We start from the raw sequence: 17284 nt of genomic DNA on the forward strand, positions 1-17284 counted from the left end.
TAAATATTATTACGAAAATATGTTCCCTAATCTTATTCCGTATACACTGTAAACGAGATATATAGAATTTGAAAAACTAATACTCAAGAAAGTACATAAAACATTTAAAAATTTTGTCAGTTAAAATTATATCTCAATTAAAAATTTAATAAACAAAGTATATCTTAGTTAAAAAATTTGAAATATTATTTGAATTGATTTAGTGTAAATCCTAATAAAAAATCAGTGGGTCAGAGTGAGTGAAAGAAACAATAGTATTAATTATGGGTAGTTAAAAAAAAGGTAACCGTGTTAATAATGGGCAATTAACGGTGTCACTTATGTGCTTTCACTTATTTCAACGGTTGGGAGAAGTAAACGTGTTAATAATGTTAATAGTGAAAAGTTTAAATTTAAATTGGTTTCTAAGAAAATAATGTGCTGATTTTAAATTGAGAGTTTTAAATTACATGATACGTCTAATTAGTTAGTTAAAACCACATATGTTATTTTAAAACAGTCCATCTTCTCTATTATTTAAAACCTCTCATCTTTCCTATTATTTGAAACGTTCCATTTTTAAGAATTTGATTCAATTTAAATTATTAATATTTTTTATTATTTTTAAAAATTATATTTTTATATTTATAAATACACATATCTCGTATACAGTGTAAATGAGATAATTATGAATGTATCTTGTTTATACCGTAAACGAGATATATATATTTTTTTTCAAATTCCATATATCTTGTTTACCGTGTAAAGGAGATACATTCATAATTATCTCGTTTACAATGTAAATGAGATAAGATTTGGGAACATATTTTCGTAATATTTTTATAATTATTTATTTCAGTAAATAAAATATTTATTTAATTTATTTAAATAAAAAATCCTACTAAAGAATGGTAGAAATTAAAATAAATAATGAAGTTTATATTAATAATAATAATAATGCTGAGAAATGACCTTGCTGCCTTAGCCTCCTAGTTTTTGCCTTTGGCCATCGTGTTTTCTTTTTCCTTTTTCTCTCTCTTTGCTTTCTTTTTTTTAGGTTTAATTATTCTGCTTATAATTTGACCAAATTTTTAATTATATCTCTATATTTATTTTTCTTTTTAATTGGTCCCTACACTCTTTTAATTTTGTAATTAGGTCATTTCTAGTGTAAAAAATGTTAGAATTAACTGAATATTTTTTCATAAATTGAAGATATCAATAATTAAGAACCTAATTAGATTTTTGATCACATAATTTTTAGGAAAAATATTCCATTAATTTATCATTTTGGACATAAAAATGACCTAATTATAAAATTAAAACCAGTGTAGAGATCCTATTGAAAATAAAAAAAAAATATAAGAACTTAATTGAAAATTTAGAAAAACTATAAGGACCAACAGAGTAATTAAATCTTTCTCAATTGTTAAGTCATAAAAAAAAAGAATGAAAAATAACCAAAGAAAATGATAATAACATCAATAATAACTATACAAATCAAAATACGTAAGAGAAAAATACACTATTATATGATAAAATTAATATGACTATATTGTATTATTAAATAAATAAAGTTAACATAAAGTAAAATTACATATAAAAAGAAAAAAAACCAATGTTCTGAAATCGGATTGGACCGGCTGGTTCAACCGAGTTAACTAAAAACTGGTAATCTGACCGGTCTGATTGACATCTAAAACTGTTCTGTAAAAAATTGATTAAAAAATCGATTGAATCGGTGGTTAACCGGTGAACCAGCTAAATCGACCGAGTTTTTAAAATGTCCGATTCTTTAATCAACACCAAAACGGCGCCGTTTTGGTCCCAACCCAAAAAAAAAAAAAAAAACGCTCATCCCAGAATGAAAACACTCCTCCCCTTCAATCTTCCACAAACGGCTAAAGCCTCAAATTGACCAACCCTAATACTATCAGAGCAAAATCAACAAAGCTTTTCAGCCACCATCAGCCCCCACCACTATCGGCGATGACAACTAGTGATTGCCATCCTCGCTTCTCGAAGGTATTCTCTCCTCCTCGCGTCGTCAAGCCTGAGGGTGCCATCAAGCCCAGACCTATCCTCATCGTCTTCGCTAGAAGGTCGTCAAGGCCGGACCTATCATCGTCGTCGTCGAGCCCGAGGGTGCCGTCATTACCGCCGAACGTTTCTGTTGCTCGATGTCACGAACGTCTACCCAGCCCTATTTTTCTCGCCGTCGCAAACATGCCTGTTCTCCTCACCGTCGTTCTAATGCCTCCAGAAACTTCCTTCCTCCAACAGCAAGTTCACCTACAACTGCGACAACCACACCTTCAACTTCCTCGTCGATAATGGCTTTAGTTGGTTCCTTTCTTTTCTCTCTAGATCTATTTTTCTCTGATTCAATTTTGTGTATATATGTATGCATTTTTGCTCAGATGATTGTTAGGGTGGATTTCTCATTGTGTTTGAGTGACTTGAAATGCTGCATTATCATTTTTCAGCTTACTATCTTGTTGCGGATGAATTTGCTGGAAGGCATCTTCCTATTGCCTTTATGGAGCGAGTGAAGGATGATTTTGTTTCCAAATATGGTGCCTCTGATAAGGCCAGTACTAATGCTGCCACCAACAGCCTTAACAAGGAGTTTGTAATTTCTGTATGTATATTTTTGTAATTTGGTTCTATTTTGTCCCTTTGTTTTATGCTCGTTGAAGGTATGCTATGTTGTAAGTTGTAATTGCAACTGAAGCATGAAGTTGGGTTTTAGACTTTTCTTCTTTGAGGTTGTACCAATTTTTTAGGAGAACTGTTTAAAAGGTTTGAATGTTAAAATAGAAGTTAGTCAATTATTGGTAAATCTCTTTCCTTTTAGGATTTTCAGGGGACATCGGATGATTTGTTTTGTACATCTTGAAAAAATATTGCTACTAAGACTGGTTCATAGCTATTTTTAATTAAAAATTTGGTGTTAATTGAGTGAGTTTTGTTTAATTAAGTAATTATTGATATTATTACTGATTGTTGGTGATCATTAATTGAATGTGGATATAGTATTTTATGCCATGATTTTTTTTAGTTCTAAATTTTGATGTATGAATTTGAATGTAAAATTTTAATGATGAGATGAGATATAGTTTAGTTAGTGGGTGGGTTATGAAATTTTAAATTTTATTATTATATGAATGATTGAATTTAAATTTTAAAAGATTTATATTGTATTTTTAATAATTTTATGGTTTATCTTGTATTGAATTTGGTGGATTTTATCAACTTTTCTTACAATTATTCATTAAAATAGCATGGTTTTGTGGATTTTTCCTAATTGTGCTTAAGAATGAAAACATGCTTTTTAGACCATTAAATTGATAAGTTTAATTCGCCTTCCTCCTATTCGATGCCTTGATATGTTTGTTTGAGTGATTTAAGGTTTTGAAGGCAAGGATGGCTTGAAAGAAATGGAAGAAAATGATGCAAAATGGAGAACTCATGAAGAAATGAAGGAATTGCTAAGCTGTCAATCCTGACCTCTTCGTACTAAATCGATTATAACTTGAGCTATAGAGGTCCAAATGAGGCGGTTCTAGTTGCGTTGGAAAGCTAACATCTGGGGCTTCAAAATGATATGCAATTTGCTATAGTTCTCAGGACGTTTGGTGACGCGTACGCGTCGTTCCATGCGCACGTGTCATAGGATCAGCATGGGCCATTTTAAGCAACTCGTGGCCAGCGATTTCTAGCTCATTTTGGGCCGAATACAACTCATTTCTGATGCTAATGAACTCAAGGATTGAAGGGAGATGAACCAAGTAGTGTTAGTTGGAGTTTTTATAATGTTTTAGATGTAGAGTTCTAGAGAGAGAGATGCTCTCTCCTCTCTCTAGATTTTAGGGTTCTCATCCCCATTTCTTCTTAGATCTAGATTTCAATTTTCCTTCAATTTAGTTTTCCTTTACATTTTTATTGTTCTAGCACTTTAGTTCATTCTACTTCTCTTGTTAATTTTCTTATTTTGTCAATTTAGTTTATGAACTCTTTTGTTGTTATCCATTCGCTTTGAATGCAATTTTATATTTTCGTGTCTTTTGGTGCTCACTTTACTTGCTATTTTTGATTTCTTGCTTTTGATAGTTATAGCTTTTATTATTTCTTGCAATTTACCATGCTTTATGTTTATGCCCACTAGGTGTTTGATGAAATGTTTCTTTTAGTTATGAGCTAGATTTCTCTCCTCTTGGCTTGAGTTGAGTAATTGGAGACTCTTGAATTATCAAATTCTTTTGTTGATTGACAATTGGAAGTTGCTAGTTGACTTGAATGCCACTAAAGCTAGTCTTTCACTATGATTTGACTAGGACTTGTGGACAAGAGCCAATTCTATCCACTTGACTTTCCTTCATAGTTAGAGGTTAACTAAGTGGGAGCAATGGATAATTCTTGTCACAATTGATGATGATAATGAGGATATGACTTCTAGTTCTCATGCCTTGCCAAGAGCTTTCTTAGTTATTAATTTATTTCTTTTGCTATTTACATTTCTTGTTCCTTATTTCAAAAACCCAAAACATTCCTTCATAGCCAATAATAAAGCACTTCGTTGTAATTCCTAGGGAGAACGACCCGGGATTAATACTCTCGGTTATTTTATTGGAGTTGAATTAGTGACAACCATATTAAACTTTGATGTGAGGATTCATTGTTGGTTTAGAACTATACTTGCAACGCAACTATTTTTTGTGAAATTCTTTATCGACATAAAATCCTTCATCAATATTTAACGAAATCGGTTCGACCACTGTTCGACCACGGTTGGACCGGTTTCTCGCAACCTTGAAAAAAAAAGGAAAAAAGAGCTAAAATAGCAAAAGTGATAAAAAATGATTCTTACAATTTTATTCTGTCATCTTTATATATAGAAGATTGGAAAATAATAAACTTCTAATTAAATTAATTTGTATTTATTGTATTAAATTTAAATAAGTAACAAATTATCTTATTTTAATTTAGTCATTAAATTTATATATAATAAAAATCAAATCAATTAATTCATATATATAATTTTAAATTGTGTGATACTTAAATATCTAATTAAATCAATTAGTTGATATAATTAGTTGATAATGAATTATATTTAATGAGTTAAAAGAAATAAATCGAGAAACATTTTAGAAGCATGCCATGTCACCTCCATCATTAAGTGCAGATACCCAATTTTTATATAATAGAATAGATAAAAAAAATCATATTTATTAATTGAGAAAATGACAAATAGGTCCCTGACTTTTTTTTTCTGCGGACATTTTCGTCCCTAAAGATTAGAAAATACATTCATGTCCCTGACCCCTTCAAAACGTGGACAAATTTATCCTTTCGTTGAAGTCACTCCGTTGGACTCAATGGAAAACTTGGACGTGGCAAACGTGGTGCTGACCTAGCTGTTACGGGATGACGCATGGCCTGTAGCTTTTGAAAAGAAGACATATTAGTCCCCACGCACTAAAATGACGCCATTTCAAGTAGGTCTGGAGGGTCCTTGGTAAAACGGCGTCATTTTGGTGTCAGAGGACTAATAAGTCCTCTTTTCAAAAGCTACAGGCCACGTGTCATCCCATAACGGCCAAGTCAGCGCCACGTTTGCCACGTTAGAGTTTTTCGTTGGGTCCAACAGAGGGATAAATTTGTCCACATTTTAGAAGGGTCAGGAATATCAATGTGTTTTTCAATCTTTGGGGACGAAAATGTCTCTGGAAAAAAAAGTTAGGGACCTATTTGTCCTTTCTTCTTATTAATTCATACGATTTTTGGAATTTTTACTGTTTTAAACATTGTTTCACTATTTCACATGCACTCTATTATGCATGCAGAAATTATAAAATAAATTAACATTGTTATTGCGCACACGCTGCTTGCATAATAGCGATGAACATTACAATTGTGTAGCTAATGACCGTGAAATTGTGAAACATGGTACTATAAGTAGCGTTTGGTTGTTATCAGTGAGACAGACATGGACACAGTGACACACATCTGCTATTTGATTCAATGAGATATAATTTTTAGAGAAAAGAACAAATAGGTCCTTAACTTTTTGGTTTGCGGACATTTAAGTCCCTAAGGATTTAAAAATACATTTAAGTCCCTGACTTCTTCAAAATATAGACATATTAATCCCTCATATTCAGTTGGGTCTGTCAGACTCAACGAAAAAGTCAAAACGTAACTCTTGTTCTACTGACCTGATTGATACGGATGCACATGTGAGAGAGTTTTTAAAATTGAACAGATTAAACTCAGGGATTAATATGTCCATATTTTGAAGGGGTCAGGGATTTAAATGTATTTTTAAATCCTCAGGGACTTAAATATCTGCGGACCAGAAAATTAGGGATTAATTTGTCTTTTTCTCTAATTTTTAGATAGACACAGATACACACAAAGACACTAAATTTATGTACCTCCAAATAGTTAAGACACTGAGACATAACTTATGAGATACTAATATTTTACACTTTTACCGTTATTTAATTTTCAAGTTTTCAAAATTTAACCTCTCATTCTCCTAAACATATCTCCCTCCTGTTAGCATCCACTACTAGAAAATTACTTATTACAAACGGATATTTCTGATAGATTTTATCCCATGAAAATACAAACAAATTTTATGCGGGATTTTTTCTCCGAGACAAAAGAAAATGAATTAACATAAATTACAGATGAAAAAAGAGAATATGTCAATAATTCTGTCGAAAAAATTAGTTTTTTTTGTAGAAAATAATTACCAACAGAAAATTCGTCTGTATCTAAACAGGGTTGCTACACATCCAAGTATTTTTTTCATCTAAGTTCTTCCAAGTAGGCGCAACACCAACAAAAACCACTCTCATTAAAAGAGCATGATTATACGCGCATCTTCTTCTTCTTCTCACGCTCATTTACGCATGGAGCTTCTTCTTCTTCTCCTCCTCCTCCTCCTCCTCCTCCTTCTTCTTCTTCTCCTTCTTCTTCTTCTTCTTCTTCTTCTTCTTCTTCTTCTTCTTCTTCTTCTTCTCCTTCTTCTTCTCCTTCTCCTTCTTCTTTTTCTTCTCCCCCCTTTTTTTCTCCTTCTCCTCCTCCTCCTCCTTCTCCTTCTCCTTCTTCTTCTCCTTCTTCTCCTTCTCCTTCTCCTTCTCCTTCTCCTTCTCCTTCTCCTTCTCCTTCTCCTTCTCCTTCTCCTTCTCCTTCTCCTTCTCCTTCTTCTTCTCCTTCTCCTTCTCCTTCTCCTTCTCCTTCTCCTTCTTCTTCTTCTTCTTCTTCTTCTTCTTCTTCTTCTTCTTCTTCTTCTTCTTCTTCTTCTTCTTCTTCTTCTTCTTCTTCTTCTTCTCACGCTCGTTTATGGACGGAGCATCTTCTTCTTCTTCTTCTTCTTCTTCTTCTTCTTCTTCTTTGTGTTCCTCCTCCTCCTTCTTTTTTATGTTCCTTCCTCATTCTTTTGTTGTTGTTGCTGCTATATTTTTTCTTTCTTTTCCTCCTTCTCTCCCTGGTGAAGAAACAGTAGAAGGTGAGGAGGAAGAGTTTTGAATTGTTCAGAATAGAAATGAACCAAATTATATTCAGAATAAACCAAAATTATATATAGAATGAACCAAAATTATATTCAAAATAAAGCTAAAATTAAATTCATAATGTAAACTCATTTCAAAATAAGCCCCAAATATATGAACCTTATTTAAATCTAAAATAAATCAAAATTACTTAATGATTGCGACACACAAACTTAATTTGACAACAAACTCAAACAAAATTGAATCAAGAACAAAAGCATATCCAAATCCATCAAGTGATTTTATAGCATTATGTGTTTCTTCTTCTTTATTTGATTAGATGAACAAAACAAGAAAAGAAGAACATGATGAGAAATTTTGAGAAATTTTTCCTTCTTATTTTTTCTTTTTTATTTGATTTTTTTTCTCTTTTTCTTGGTTTTATTCCTCTTAAGATAGTAAAACAAGAAGAATCATAACAAAATAATTCACTCAAAAATGAACCGAAATTATATTTAGAAATAAACCAAAAATTAAATTCAGAATGCAAACTCATTTCAAAACAAGCACAGACCAAGTGCACCTTATTTAAATCCAGGATGAACCAACATTATTTAATGATTGTGACACATAAAATCAATTTAAAAACAAGCACACAAAGAAAAATTGAATCATGAACAAAAAACAAGAAAAGAAGAAGAAAGAGAAGAGGAGGAGAAGAAGAGGAGGAGGAGGAGGAGGAGGTGGTAGTGGTAGTGACGATGGTAACAAAAGTGAAAAATAATAAAAAAGGAAGAGAAGAAGAAGAAGACGTAACTTCATGGGTGAAGAAGGAGAAGAAGACAAAGAAGAAGCGTGTGACTATAAATTACTTTGATAAACTTGGACACTTAGTCAGGCGGGAAGAATCGAATCTCCCCCTCCCCTCCCCCGCCTAAAATATTTGGTCTTCTCTCCCAATTGCTGAATTTAGTGTTGATTTGGTTTATAAATATTCAAAGTTAGAGGAGGAGTGGGTCCAATATGGTTTTAATAGTTTTAGCGTTGATGATATGAAGTTTGTCCCTGAAATCCAACTATTGTCTTTTACTTGCTCATGACATATCTTGCCACCACCGACCATTTCCTACACGAGTCTAAGTTTCAAGCCATTATCATGACAAATACATGGATGATCATGACTACATTAATAATCTAAACCCTAACCACGACCACGACAATTGGCACCCAAGTCACCAAAAGTACCATAACCCGGTGGATGTGTCTCCTCCCTAGGTCGCTGTGGTAGGGCCTGCTACTGTGCTGGGGCATCTTATGGTGGAGGTGGATCTGATGCCTGTCCTGGGTCCTCCTTACTCTATGATGAGAACCTAAATAGGTTTGCATCTATAGATGATTGATGAACCGAAATTGATATGCTCAGATATTGGCAAGTGCACCAAATTGCATCAAGTAAGACAAGGTGCACAGATATCATTCCTATGAGGATTAACAGAATGAATCAACTAAAGTCTAATTGAATCTCTAATTAGATAAATCAAACATTGGTAAAAGGATTATGGATCTTAAAGTAGAAGCAAGAACAGTGAATAAGGTTGTTGATTGTGAATGAGAGAAGGCTTAGAAACTTTGGAGAACTAATTAGGGAATGGGATGTTAAAGATTTCAGAGATGTTTAATTCTTAGAAAAAGTAATGCTTGTGTTTTCCTACCTTGACTCATGCAAAAATCTTTTCACAGCAAATCATTTATAATCAAATTCTAATTTCTTGGCAACTTAATTTCTCTTAACTTATTTAATCGCCAACTCCTTGGTTAACTAATTAAGAGAAGAGGTTAAGAACGATTTTGATTTAAAGCCACATATTATTCAGCTGAATTAAATGTCACTTATTCAAAAACTAGTTCTAGACAATTAAAGATTACAAGATGAGTTTCAATCTAATTCTGAAATTAAATTTCTAAAGTAATAACAGGATCCAAGATAGAATTAGAATATTTTTCAATACATCTAACCATTAAAGATGAAGAACGAGACTCAATCTTGAAAAATTAGAAAAGCATGAATCCAAATAAAGAAAACACTTGCATTATTAATCCATAAAATCAAATAGAGCTCCTAACCTTTAACAAGAGAGGTTTAGTTACTCATGACAAAAAAGAAAATAACTAACCTAATGAAAGAGATGCTAGATGATGATCAGGATCCGAGGATCCTAGATCTTGGATGATCCTTCTGTGAACCATCGTTCACTTATTTATATCCTAAGTCCTAACTAGAATTCAAATTCAAAAAGTAAATCTAATCTTATCTTTAGGAGGATAAGATAACTAATAACAACAATTCAAATCTAATCTAAAACTAAATCTTAAAACCAAATCCTATCTTTTTTAGAAAAAGTTAATGATAATTAGTCATTCAAATCTTGAATCTTCAGTTGATTTTAGAGCTTCCAAGAGGAAGACATTGGACTTGGCATTGGACTTAAATGCTTGTCGCCTAACTTGAATGCACTTTTGGACCACTGGAAGTGAAAATTTACTTGAAGCCGGGCTCCAGAACTTGGTGTTGGGCGCTAGGGTCACTTTGGACTCGGTATTGGTGAAAAAATGCGTGGGCACTGGGCTTGAGTCTTCCAAACTGGGAGCCACCGTCAAGACACCATTGAAGGCACTGGACTTAAAGTTTGGGCATTGGGCTTAAAGTTTGGACGCCCAGGAGTGAAGTTGGGTGGCCAAGAGGTGAATTCTAGGCATTCTGGCGCCCGTTTTTCTAGTAGTTCAATTGAGGACTTCCTTGTTTGCTTCTCTTTTCCTAATTTCTTCAAAGAATAATCCTAAATACACAATAGTTCTAAAACAACTCCAAATATTTGATTAACTATGAAAACTTCATAAAAAACATAAGAACTTTGATTCAAACCTAAGAAAACTACTAAAATATATATATATAAAAACTATTAAAGATGCCTAGACATCATCACAATACCAAACTTAAAACTTTTCTTATCCTCAAGCAAAAAGAAAAGTAAACAGAGTTTATCTTAATAAAAAGAATTGAAGAGTTTGTAAATTCAAGTCCAAATGAAAGTGGAGTTTACAATAATCTCCATGATTATATGCAGACTCCTCTTATCTTGATGAGTCTTGCATACATAGGAATTAAGAATATTCAAAAACCCAATTTTGGATTGTATTATGAGAATTCTCTTAGAATTATATAACATACGAAGCAGTTACTTGACAATTTAACCAGGAAAAGATGTTTGAAGTCTTTGACTCTAAGTGTTTTGTCTCAAGGAATCTCTTAGTCAGTTTTTAATCGATAATCTCAGGCCAGTTGGCCCATGTTATTAGGTGACAAAGCACCCCTTGAATCTAATTACCCAAGCCTCTCCTTGACATAATCACCCTACAAGCACATAACTAGGAATTGATTCATCCAAACATAGATGCCCAGAGCCTCTTTGGACTCTAAATGCTTTGTTTCAAGACAACTCTTAATATGGGCTTTTAATTGATAATCTCGAGCCAGTTGGCCCAAGTTATCGGGTGATGAGGCACCCGAGAATTTACTTGTCTAAGTCTCTCTTTAAAATATAAGCATCCCGGGAATATAACTGGGCTCTAGTCATTAATGCTCAGAGCCTTATTTCTTTTGGATTTTTTAATATTTCCATATTCTCTCTCTTTCTCTCTATAACTGCTTCAATAAATTGGACGTTGAATTCTCATAATATGTCTCTAAAACTTTATTTTTGGAGATTCTTTCTCTTTTTTCTCAAGATCCATTCAAATATCTTTGGGTCCATAAAATATAACCATCTTTATAAGAACCAATTTACTGGAGAAACAAGCAGACATAATTTTAAACTAGTAAGACTCACAAAGAAAGAAAACAAAAAACACAAAGAAAACATGAAGCAAAAGAGAAAGATAGGAGAGTAAGATACATGATAACCACCAGAAAGAATAAGGTTACCACTTTCAATCTACATCATTATCCTGGGCTTTCTTCTTGTTGTATTCTTATTGTGTTCTAAAGCCCTTATTTTTTCTCTAACCACTAACACCAAACTTAGAGATTAGTCGAATTTCTAAATTTAAATATTTTAAGTGCTATGAGGATGCATGTATTTTCTTGGAGAAGAAAGAAGAAAAATAATGTAAGATGACAAACAAAATAGTGGTGGGCATGATCATACAAATAAAAATAAGCATGCATGTAATCTTGAATAAGAATTTAGAGACACTTGGAGGCAATAAATCATAAACTTGGACTCCTGGGCACCACTAATAAGTGCTAGCTCTCCCTCCCTCCCCCCCTCTCTCTCTCTCTCTCTCTTTTGTTTTAATTAATTAAAAGAAAAGACTTTAATGGAAAAGAGAAGAAAAAGATACTCACTGATTAGATTACCTTCCACAACTTTGTTATCTCTTTGTAAACAACTTCCTTCATTGTTAGATTAAGCTTTCTTTGTGCTTGTACCACAAATTTAGAATCTATCTTCTTTATATAATGAAGCATTTATAATCACCGGATAGGTTTTTTTATCCTTCGGCTCTTTTTTTCCTTCAAAACTTGAGTGTTGTAGAAGGTTCTCAAGGGCTCTTTTATCAAGAACTTCTTGGATCAACGAGTTAATTAAATATTTCCTCATACATCTCTCTAATTCACTAGGGTATGGACCCCTTACATTGAATGCCTTGCATTCATTTCTAGGATTTGGTATTTTATCACTTGGAAAGGAATTTGTTGGCTTCTCTGCCAATTGCTTAGCAATCCGTTCTATTTGCACCTCTAAATTTTTTAGGGAGATTTCTTAGTTTTTGAATTTTGTTCTTATCTCTTTCATGAAGTTTTGAATTTGTTGAACAAACTCAGCAGTGGATTGAGATAGTCTCTCCACAGCAAGCTCAAGAGGTGATGGTTCCGAAAGATTCTAGAATTGCACTGAATTTACTTATTGTTGCTATGGAGCATTGAAGTATCCTTGTCCTCGATTCTCCCAACCAAAATTAGGGTGATTCCTCCATTCAGGGGATATGGATCATTCTTTGGCCTTGAGAAATGCCCTATGAAATTTAATTGCTCGATGAACGCTTGGAAGAATAGCTCACATCCTTCATTCATGTGTAGCCTCTACACAAGTCACACATAATAATATACATTTGTTTCACTTATTTTTTGAGTAAGGAGATTTGTCAAAATATATGTATATTCAGTGCTAGGATTGTATCTCTGGTGTCCAACTCCATCACTCCCTTACATACACAAAAATAAAAAAGAAATTGAACGTACCGTGTGGAATGAGAAAAAAGGATAAAGAAGGAAAAAAAGAATTAAACAGAATAATAAAAAGGAAATAAAACAAAATAAAATAAGATCTAATTTAGTTATTCAACAGGATGTATGTTGTCAATCTCAATTAATTCCCGACAATGGCATAAAAAACTTGATGAGCCAAAATTGATATGCTCGGATATTGGCAAGGTGCACCAAATCGCATCAAGTAATACCACGATGAGTGAATATCGTTCAACCAGGATTAACGGATTGAATTAAGCAATGTGTAATTGAATCTCTAATTAGATTAATCAAACCTTGGCAAGAGGATTATAGATCTTGAAGGAGAACCAAGAACAGTGAATAACGTTGTTGATTGTGAATGAGAGAAGGCTTAGAAACTTTAGAGAAGTAATGAGGAAATGCAATGTTAAAGATTTTAGAGATGTTTAATTCTTAGCAAAAATAACGCTTGTGTTTTTCTAATTTGACTCATGCAAAAGTATTTTTACAACAAATCATTTATAGTCAAATTCTAATTCTCTGGCAATTTAATTTCTCTTAACATAATTAATCGCCAATTGTAAGATCCAAAACTTTTGAAAAATATTATTATGATTCAATTTTAATTTATTTATTCATTAAAGACTTTAATTTTAGAAATTATTTTTTAAAGCTAATTAAATTACTTTTGATAATAAAATTAGAATTTTTATATAATTTTACAATTATTGGATAATTTTCTAGATTTAAATGATAAAGTTTAGTAGTTGTAAAATAATGAGAATTTTATATGATTTGATTTAAATAATTGAGATTTTGAAAATTTAATACTTTAATTTTTATGAATAAAAAAAATTAATCATATTATCTCTAATTCTTGGATTTAAGTATTTATTTAAAAATAATTTATAAATTGATGAACAAATAGTATTTTTATATATAATTATTGTTGGATTGAAATTAATTTTCAATTACTAAATTATCCCTATTTTTATTAAAAAATTCCTACACTTACCCTAGCCTTTTTTCCCAAAACAAAACCCTAATTGGTAGTAACCCTAACTCACGCTCACCCTCCTTCACTCCTCACATTGCCACTGCACTCCTCACACACACAACACAATACGTATAGCAACATAGCCATGAAAGAAAGAAAAAAGAGAGAATGGAGAAGAAGGAAGAAGAAGGGAGGGAGCCGCGCTGCCACGACACCCCATCGCGCCCAGCTCGCCGTCGCATTTTGCTGCATCGGTCACCGCATCACTGTTAAGAGTAGGATGTGTCGCACGAGAGAGATGGAGTTGCTGCTGCGTGTTATCGCTGCATCCCTGGTTACCATCGAAGGTTCGTGCTGTCGACAAAGCCACTACGCTGTCACCCAGCATTTGACGCCATCGCTGCTACCGCAGTTGAGGCCGCCACCATCTCTGATGGGTTCCTCCATGGAGAGAAGCTCGAATGGGAGAGAGGGAGACGTGACCAGACATAAATGGAGGGAGAAGGTAGGCTCGTCGGAGAAGGAGGAGGCCTCATGACCGTGCCTGGCCACTAGGAAAGTCGATGTGGCTGCCGGAAGCACCACCGGAGCTGCTGCTACTTGGTTCAGTCATTACTCCTTAGTTACGGTAAGCATTTTCATTTCAAAACTCTTGAGAATTAGTATTCTATTATGTTTTGTTAAAGGCTTTGAGGTTTTGGTAACGTAAGGTCGAGTTTTGGTTGTTGTAGGTCGCGTTTGGAGTTGTTGCTGTTGCTGCGAAAGTGGAATGGAGCCGTGGTTGTGGCTGCCACTATTATGGGCTGGTAAAAAGGTGTTTAGCATGTTTTATAGCTTTTGGGTTTCGACTATTCGAGGTATGGACGCTTTCTTTAAACTCATTTTATTGTCAAGAATTGTTATAAGTTGATATTGATGCAACAATATATTTTGGTGATTATGTGAGTCTTATGAATTGACTGAGTTATTTTGAAAGAATATGATTGGTTTACTTGATTGAATGGGTTGGCGTTATGATAGTTAATGAAAGCTTGATTTGGAAATTCGATTGATATATTTATATTGAGAAATGAGTTGCATTGGAAATCTGGTTTATATATATATTTAGAAATGGTTTGGTTTGAACTGTTTGGGAAAGTTGAAAATTCTAAATTATAGATTGATGCCGTTGAAGTTGGTTTAAATTGGGATTGATGAGATTGGTTGATTGAATTTTGGATTTTGTTGATTTACTTGAGTTGAGTGCTGTTGTGTGATAATGATTTGTTGGAAGTGATTTGAATAATTGAGAGATGTTTGGTTTGGTTTGGTTGGGACCCTTGAAGGGTGGTAAAGTCTGAATTTTAGAGGAAATGCTGCCAAAATTTTTAAAAAATTGGAGACTTCGTTTGAAGTGATTATTTAAAAAGATTTGGATTTAAGAGTTATATTATTTGATTTTGATTTATTAAGAAAAGAATTAATTATGTTTTGAGTTTTATTTATTTAAGAAAAGAATTATACTATTTTGAGTTTGATTTATTATAATTATATTTTGAGTTTTATTTCTCTAAAAAATAAATTATACCATTTTGAGTTTGATTTATTAAGAAAAGAATCATGCTTCGAGTTTGATTTATTTAGGAAAGGAATTATGGTTTGAGTTCAATTTGATATGAAACGACTTATGTTTTGAGTTTGATTAAAGAATTATCTTTTGAGGAGTTCTGGTGAATTTATAGTATTTGAATTTGATTGGTGAAGAAAGATGATTTTTGGGTCTCGAAAAATTATTGAACTTGATAATGAAGTTGAAAGTGGGCTTTATGCAATTATTTCAAATTTGAGAGTTATGTTGTTGGGAATTTCAAAATGAATTGAAGAATGGATTATCAAGGTTAATTTGAGACTTTTGATTTGGTGAAAATGAGTTTTATGAAAGAGAAATGGATTTAACTTGTTCTTTTAAAAGAGATATTGACATTTGAGCTTCCGGGATAATATGCAAGGATTGTGGTTTTGTCCCGCTTGCTCCCGGTTGGTATTTGAGTTTCTTGGTTAGAGGTAAGGACGGTGGTTCCATTCTGCTCACGAATTAGGCAAGATGAGGATGAAGGATACCCTCTCTTGTGTTAAGATTATGACTGAAAAGTGTGTCGGGCACTATATCCCAAGAGTGTGTCAGACACTATATCCCAAGAATGTGATATGCACTATATCCCTGATGGATGGTGATTGTGATTAAGACGAGGTTTTAATTGAGAAATGATTATATTAAGTTGCGATTTTACTTATGATCTTGACTATGCTTGATTTTGATTATGATAAAAATGAGTTTGATGATGATAATGATTATGATTGAAAAGTGTGTCGGTCAGTATATCCCAAGAGTGTGTCGGGCACTATATGCTAAGAGTGTGACAGACACTATATTTCAGGTTTCTTATTCTCTCGATGTGTGAAGTGTGTTGCGCACTATATTCTAAGAGTGTATCGGACACTATATCCCAAGAGTGTATCGAGCACTATATCTCTGAAGTGTGTCAGGCACTATATCCCAAGAGTGTGTCGGGCACTATATCTGATGCGTGAGCATCTTTTCTATCTTTTCCTAGTGAATTTGTATTCAATTTGTTGAGTTTAATCAAGAATTAATTATCTTTTAGCCACTATGGATGCTACTTTGAGTCTTGTGCAATTCTGTTTATTTTAGGTAGCATTTGGTTGGATTTGACGGAGCTTCCGCAGAAAAAGAGAAGAAGGCTATATAGGGCAGAAATGCTTAGAGGATGGAGAGGAAGCTTGCACAAATGGAAGGAGCACAAGAATTAAAGGGGATAACCAGCGAGGAGCGACGCGTGCGCGTACCTGACGCGTATGCGTGAAAAGCGAAGTTGCACAGAGACGCGTGCGCGTACTTGACGCGTACGCGTGACACGCAAAAAAGACCATTGACGCGTACGCGTGACTAACGCATACGCGTGACAAGCGCGAAGTGCAGAAAATACTGATTTCTATTAATTCTGATTTAAACTTTATTTTTATTTTAAAAATAGGAAAAGATATTATTTTATTTTTAGAAAATAGATTTTAAATTAATTAGGATTAGATATAAAAGGGAAAAGAAACTTCCCTTCTGGGGATTCCATTCCACCTCAGCCAAAAATACATTTTATCAGAATCCTTATTTTCTCTGCATCATGAGCAACTAAACCTCCACTGTTAAAGTTAGGATCTCTGTCTATTGTATGGATTGATACTATTATTTTTCTATTTTAATTCATGTACTGATTTATAATTCAAGAATTGTTTTTGTTCTTTATCTTATGAATTTGGGTGGAACGGAAGTATGACCCTTTTTCTAATTGAGTTCTTGTATAACTTGAAAAAGTTCTTTACTTGAACAACAGCTTGAAAACATATTCTCCTAAATTTCTAATTATCTAGACTTAACGGGATACGTGACATATAATCCTCTTATATTTGGGTAATTAAGATTTTTGTGGCATATAAACTAGAATTAAACTTCATCCCCTA

The sequence above is a fragment of the Arachis ipaensis genome, chromosome B7 (assembly GCF_059453495.1).
Source record: "Arachis ipaensis isolate K30076 ecotype BB chromosome B7, ASM5945349v1, whole genome shotgun sequence".
Taxonomy (NCBI): domain Eukaryota; kingdom Viridiplantae; phylum Streptophyta; class Magnoliopsida; order Fabales; family Fabaceae; genus Arachis; species Arachis ipaensis.